Below are 7842 nucleotides of genomic sequence, written 5' to 3' on the forward strand. Positions count from 1 at the left end.
GAATATAAAACTAACAACGACAAATTTATATTCTAAAATCATGTAAAAACTTTAAACTACACGTTGGAAAAAAACCGCATATCAATCTGAGTTAAACGAATGAGATATGTATGTTTTAAATGTTTCACAGAAACCGATTTCGGCCCCTAAAAGTGGTTTCGGTTCCTAACATCGGTTCCGGTTCTTAGACCCAGTTCTATATATTCCAGTTCCGGTCCGATTTTGATTCTGGTCCGGTTTTCCGGTTTTAAATTTCATCCCTACCCACCATGAGTGCATATAAACAATAAACTCGACATTATGTTTAATTCATCTTTATCGAGTATCCATACACAATCGGTGTTGTTTTGTTTCCACACCTCGTAATTCATTTAAATCCATAAAATCATTTCCACAACAAAACATAGGTATATTAAGGTTTAACCCATAAATCGTTTCAACATCCTAAAATATCGAGCTCCAAACATTTTATCTTCAAAAACCTCATATTCATTAAAGCGTGTAGAAAACATAGATTTAAAGATGGTTTTATACCATTTTAAAGACGTTTGAAGACAATTTCCAAGAAACCCATATTTGATAATTGATTTTTGTTGTACTAGGAGCTATGTATGTACATATATGGGGTTAGGATTTTAGCGGCAACATAGGAGTTTAATCACCATTGAACCACATCAAATATGTTTCATAAATCAAATCACATCAAGAACTCAAGAACTCATTTTTCCTATACCGATAACATATTCAAACACATAAATTTTATGCTAAATAAATAGTAACTCATATTTAAAGGATCTAAGAAATCAGTGTCAAATAAATTGAAAACAATATGCATAGTAGAATTGAATCACATCATATTTAGTTGTTCATATCAATATGAAAATCAAATCATATGCAAATGGTGACAAATGAGGTGGAATATGTGGTTCTAACCTTTTAGGTTTTTATACTTGCTCTAGGTTTGTGTTTGTGTTTTTGTGCAATCTTTTCAAGTTTAGGTTTTTTCCTATAAGAATCAATAAAAAAAATAATTAAAATGATAAAAATATCATTTTATATTTTATATAGGTTAAGAACCAACTATATAAAAAATTAAAATTATTAAAACCATTGACTATCTTAATACAAATAAATAAATTGGAAGTAAATCTTATTTTTTTGTTAAGCACATGAACTATTTATGTAGATTTGTCTAAAATTTATATACAAAAGTCAATGAACTAAAGTTCATAGTACATTAGTTGTTCCGCATAAATTGCACTCAAAATAGTATATTTTTATTTGTTTGTATTTAAATCAAATATTTTGAAAAGCATCGTTGAAGAGATATATTATACGTTACTATATGTTATCAGTTTAATAAATTTCTCTTAAAAATGACACGATTATTTAAAATAGGAAATTCATATTGTTGATAATTGAGGTTTGTTTATTTAATTATTAGATAGAACTTCAAAAATGGTTCCTGTATTTTTCAAAAATATCAAGTTTAGTCTCTAAATTCAAAAAACTTCACAGATGGTCCCTGTGATTTCAAAACTTTTAACAAATGGTCATTTTCGCTAACTCCGTTAGCTTTTGACCGTTAAATGAAGGGCATTTCTGTCTTTTCACTATTACAAGGACCATTATTGAAGTTTTGCCCTTATTTAAAAAAAATATATCATTTAATATAGAAAATGTCTCTCTCTCCTTTCTCTCTCTCTCTCTCTCTCTCTCTCTCTCTCTCTCTTCTTCTTCTTCTTCTTCTTCTTCTTCTTCTTCTTCTTCTTCTTCTTCTTCTTCTTCTTCTTCTTCTTCTGCTGCTGCTGCTGTTGCTTTAACATCCTGTAAAGCTAATATATCCGCATCCAATTCTTTCAAAACTTCAAGAACAGTTTGCGTTGACCTATAACCTTTCCCTATTTGATTTTCAGATTCTTTTGAAGAAAAAACTGTTTTGTGATCTTAAAACACCTTTCCCTTTCAAAATCCTACTTATACCCTTCGAATTAATAGTTTTTGAACTCAGGCCTTCTTCTGTATCGTCTATGGGGAAGCTCAACTGCCTACTTCGCTTCAGTGAGATCTCGTTGTCGGGTAAATTGATTGAAACTCTTAACTTTGATTTTTGCGAATTTTTGCTGTTTTGATACAGTTTCTAAACTACTCATGGAGCTGCTTGAATGTAATGGTGATTGCTTTAATATACTTTTGGGACAATCAATCATTGATTTTGATCTTGAATTGGTGTAAGAAACAGAGCAATTTGATGGTACCTTACTACTGTAATCTTGTTCGTCTTCGCCATAGTCAAAGCTTGAAGCTTTTTCAGTCAACTCTGGAACTGTTGGTGCCATGGAGAACAAAGCGGCATTAAAAGTTGCAATTCAGATTGGGGTTTCTGATTTCCCCAAATGATTATTTGGATGAATTGTGGCTGACCCATTTGTGTTTGATATATCTTGAGTTTTGGAATTCAATTTCCCGAACCTTTTGATAATGACTTTTGGTTTTGAACGGCGGCGCACCGTCCACCAGAACTTTAAGCAGAGTCGTCGGAGGTTTTTGTTGAAGATACTAAGCATTTTTCAAAAGGAAACTTCACCCTACTTGAGGGCTCTGATTCCTCCTTTCAGTTCTTGATTGAAAAACTAAAATCTTTTATGATAATCAATAGTTGAAGAAGTGATTTTTGTGAGTATCCTAAGAGTGGAATGAGTTGTTTAAGGAATTAGATTTTGATTGTTCGAGGAAGCAAGTGAAGATGTGAATGGAATCACACAGATAGATAGATAGATAGATAGATGGAGAGAGAGAGAGACCTTTTCTATATTAAATAATAACTTTTTTTAAAATAAGGACAAAACTTCAAAAATGGTCCCTGTAATAATGAAAAGATAGAAATGCCCTTCACTTAACGGTCAAAAGCTAACGGAGTTAGCGAAAAGGACCATTTGTTAAAAGTTTTGAAACCATAGAGATCATCTGTGAGGTTTTTTAAACTTAGGAACTAAATTTGATATTTTTGGAAACCACAGGGACCATTTTTGAAGTTTTGTCTAATTATTAATTTAAAACATATCTTTGAATGTTAATTTTGAAATATATTCGCTAAAAAATATGATTTAGAGTGCTTTTTTACTTATAAAATTGAAGTTAATAAATTCCATTTTTAATTCATGATTATTACTTTTATAGCTGAAAATAATGTATACTATTGTATATTAATGCAATCATTTTGAGGGAAGGGTAAAATTGGAAACTCGATTACAACCTTGACCGGAAATGTTGAATTCTAAAATTTTCCACACGCCTATTTGAAACATTGTATTTTAGCTTTCCATGCCTCCCTATAAAAATGCAACCGCCGTAGCTTTTAGATGCCGGAATCCGCCGATAAACACTGCCGATGGCCACCATCAGCCACCTCTCACTACTCCTGTTCTTCACTCTAACCCTCTCCGTTCACGCCAAACTAACTCTTAACGCCGCCGACAGCCATGCTCTCATCACAATTCTGGAAGACTTAGGTGTCTCAGGCGAGCTCCATCGACCGGAAAATCTCTGCTACACCGACGGAATATTCTGTGAGCGGAGGATTTTAAACGAATCTTACGTCCTTAGAGTGACTGGGATTGTGCTCAAAGCTCAAAAGCTGAAAGGGTTTATCTCGCCGGCGATTGGGCAGTTATCGGAGCTCAAAGAACTGTCTTTCCCTGACAATTACCTTGTTGATGGTATGCCACCTCAAATCGCCAACTGCCGGAAACTTGAAGTTCTGAAAGTCCGCAATAATGAACTTTCCGGTCAAGTCCCAGGTGAATTATCTTCTCTACTCCGCCTCCGTATCCTCGATCTTTCTTCCAATAAGTTTTCCGGCAACTTGGGTTTCTTGAAATATTATCCAAACCTCGAAAAGCTCTCCCTTGACGATAACATGTTCACCGGAAAAGTACCGATTTCATTGCGTTCATTCCGAAACCTCCGGTTCTTCAACATCTCCGGCAATAGTTTTTTGGAAGGCCCGTTACCGGCGTTGAACAAGGTGGAATCTCCATCGCCGGATCTGAAGAAGAGTAACTACAAACGTGTTCCAAAACGTTATATCTTTGCCGAATCAACAAATTCAACTGGAAACAGAAGTTCCGATTCAAACAATCTCCAAGCTCCGGCTCCGGCTCCGGCTCCATCTCCGATGCAAACACTAAAGAAACATAACAAGAGCAGAAAGAAAACAATGGGTGTGATCCTTGGGTTTTTTGTTGGATCGGTTGCAGGAATCATTTCCGCTATTATCTTGTCAGTGATATTCAAACTGGTTGTAATCCTGATCAAAACTAGAGGGAAAGAATCAGGTCCGGCAATTTTCAGTCAATCGATCAAGGCGGAGGAGCTGGCGTTTCTGAATGACGACGAAGCAGTAGCAGCACTGCAAGTCATCGGAAGAGGCGGATGTGGAGAAGTATACAAAACAGATATCCCAGAAGGAAAAATCAAAACAATCGCCATAAAAAAAGTCATACAAGCTCCAAAAGACGCAGCAGAGCTCACGGAAGAAGACACAAAACTTCTCAACAAAAAAATGCGCCAAATCCGATCCGAAATCCAAACCGTCGGGCAAATCCGCCACCGGAATCTTCTCCCATTACTGGCTCACCTTTCCCGACCAACCTGCCATTACTTAGTCTACGAGTTCATGAAAAACGGCAGCTTACAAGACATCATACAGGAGGCTAACAATGGAACACGAGAGCTCGACTGGCCCACAAGGCATAGAATCGCCATTGGTGTTGCATCTGGGCTTGAATATCTCCACTTGAACCACACCCCTCGTATAGTCCACCGTGACCTAAAACCTGCAAATGTTCTCCTTGATGACGACATGGAAGCTCGAATTGCTGATTTTGGGCTTGCGAAATCAATCCCTGAAGCCCAAACACATATGACGAGTTCGAATGTTGCAGGGACTTTAGGGTACATAGCACCGGAATATCATCAAACGATGAAGTTTACAGATAAATGTGATATTTACAGTTTCGGTGTGTTGCTGGGAGTTCTGGTGATCGGAAAGCTTCCATCTGATGATTTTTTTCAGCACACATCGGAAGTTAGTTTGGTGAAATGGATGAGGAAGGTGATGACTTCGGATAATCCGAAAGAGGCGATTGATCCAAGCCTTTTGGAAAATGGATACGAGGAACAAATGCTTCTTGTTCTTAAGATTGCGTGCTTCTGTACATTGGATAATCCGAAAGAGAGGCCGAATAGTAAGGATTGTAGGGTTATGTTGGCTCAGATCGGTACTCCTAATTTAGTTTCACAAAATGTTAATTTATGAAATCCTCCCTAATTAATTTATGTGAATTCCCATTTCTAAATTGTATTATATTATATTTCTAATGAAATATATCGTTTTTTTAACTCTGAACCAAAAGGGTATTGCATTTATACTTTTTTTAATAATTTTACTAGTCAAATAACGTGTTTATGAATATTCCCAACCATTAAATGAGTCAAAAGACTTTTTTATATGTAGACGATTAATCATAATCGATTTTCAACATGACATCAAACTAAAAACGACTAAAACTAATAATTAAAAAACAAATCTAAAAATAGTTATAAATATATCTATCTTCAATCAGGTTGGTTAAATTTACCTCCACCTTCCTACAAAAGAAAGTAAATAAATAAATAAATAAAACATTTTCTTTTTAGTTGTGTTTTCTAATTTATATTTTATTTATTATCATATACAAAATAGAGGAGACTTGATGAAGTCGTCCAAGTCACCGACTACGACCCCATCAATAATATCACTGGGGTTCATATAATTGTAGTACCTTATCTCTTATTTTTCTAATAATTATTAATTATTTAACATAATGATAGATTCGTGATTTCTAATCATTAATCAATGACTAAACTGTACAAATGATCATGTGGTATGTCGAAAATTATCAATTTGATCCACAAAAGTTTGGACTAGCACCAGTGGTCCAAAACTTTCATTTTGTTGCGTTTTTAATCCAATATGTTCTGATTTTTTATAAAATGATGAATTTGTCCCTATTAATATGATTTTCCCTTTTTCTTATTTGTTTTTCTAGTTTTTAGATTAAAAAAATAATAAAAATAAAAATAAATCTCTCTCTCTCTCTCTCTCTCTCTCTCTCTCCCTCCTTTTCGTTTGTTCTTTGTAGTTCTCACGAACCCTTCATCACCGACTACACCACCGTTGTCGCCGTCAGTCACCACTGCCTTCAGCCCTATCGTCTCCACCACCACCAACCTCTGGCAGATCTGAAAGCCGACATTACATACAACAAACCATAATCGATTACCACCACCGAAGACCATCTTTTTGATGGGTTTTTTTGGTCATAAGACATCATATGTGCTCATACAAACCCTAAAGTTTGGATCTAGGTTTCTCTATTGTACATGCAAGTTATCCAAGACTATAAACCCTAATACTAGCATACATATAATCATATTAACATGAGAATAAGTTTATAGTGTTACCTTGATTGTTATGCAGCAATAACAATCCCAAATCTCCTTGTATTGACTTTGGAAGGCTTAGAGTCACAAGTGTCACTCCTCTAATGGTTCACAAACACCATAAGCAAGAGGATGAACAGGATGGAGGCTACCAAAAACGTGTAGAAACCCTAACAAGAAGCTTAGCCATGTTTTTGAGCCTTAAGGGGTCTTTATATAGCTGGGCTATTAGGGTTATCTAACAAGGAAACCCTAATATGGATGCTTAAGCCCTAAGCAACCCATAGACTCCTTTAATTAAGCCCATGGACGATTTCCTTATGGGTTTCCCATTAGAATTCGTCCATCCCTTAATATAAGGCAATCCATAGCCCAAATTATAATTATCTTATAATTACAATTCCAGTCCCTTAAGTTTAATTAATCTCTTTTAGTTACAAAACTAATTACCAATTAATTATTGACTAATATTAATTAAACAATATGATTTCTCCTTTAATATATTATTCTCATAATATATTAATAAATCATATTTAATCTTTTCTCTCCATAATTCATCCTATCAAGTTGCTTTGGTGAAGGCAACCCAAAAGGACCATGCACCATCGGGTCAAGTACATACCAAAATAGTTATGGACTTAGACACTAATCCAACACTTTTCACCTGCTTAGTTTCTCTTCTCCATCGGAAACCATCTCTGTAACCCCAATTTTCGATAAAAACCATCAATAATTTATGAAACCCTAGCATCGCTACCTTATCTCATCTAGATTAGGGTTTTCGGCGAAGAAGGACGACAACGATAGATAGTTTTTGCCGAAGAAGAAGAAGAAGAAGGATATTAGATGGACGAGACTCGACGGAGAAGAGAGAGAAACGAATGCAACGTTTGTGGCTTGAGTTTCCAGATGAAGTCGTCGTCGATGTGTGAAGACGACAATGTTTATTTAGGTTTTCAAATCGGAACTACTGAAGGATGAAGCCACCTTCGACGTCAATCTGGGTTTTCACGTCTTCGCTGCCCTTCGTCTTCTTTAGTATGTCGCAACCTCTGCTTGTAACTAAATTCTTTCTCCGACCAAGCCATCTGTTATTTGGATTACTATCTTCATCGAGTTATAATGTTGTTGAGAGAGATAAAGAAATGGAGAGGTGGTGTTGCTCCGACCGTGAATAATCTATGGTGGTCGGAACCCCCATTCGCCGGAAGTCGGTGGTGACGTTAGTTTCATTTTGTGAAAATTCAGAGAGAGAGAGAGAGAGAGCGAGCGAGAGAGAGAGAGAGAGAGAGAGAGAGAGAGAGAGAGAAAGAAAGAGAGAGGGGAGAAGGGGAAGTGCGGGGAGGGGTAGGGTAG

The 7842-nt window shown here is 35.9% G+C and overlaps 1 pseudogene; it reads left to right on the top strand.

The window, feature by feature from the left end:
• Positions 1-3314: 3314 nt before the first annotated feature.
• On the top strand, positions 3315-5403 carry LOC145028564 (leucine-rich repeat receptor-like serine/threonine/tyrosine-protein kinase SOBIR1 pseudogene; annotated as a pseudogene).
• Positions 5404-7842: the final 2439 nt, after the last annotated feature.

Source organism: Lactuca saligna, chromosome 1, assembly GCF_052625555.1.
Source record: "Lactuca saligna cultivar CGN05327 chromosome 1, ASM5262555v1, whole genome shotgun sequence".
Classification (NCBI taxonomy): domain Eukaryota; kingdom Viridiplantae; phylum Streptophyta; class Magnoliopsida; order Asterales; family Asteraceae; genus Lactuca; species Lactuca saligna.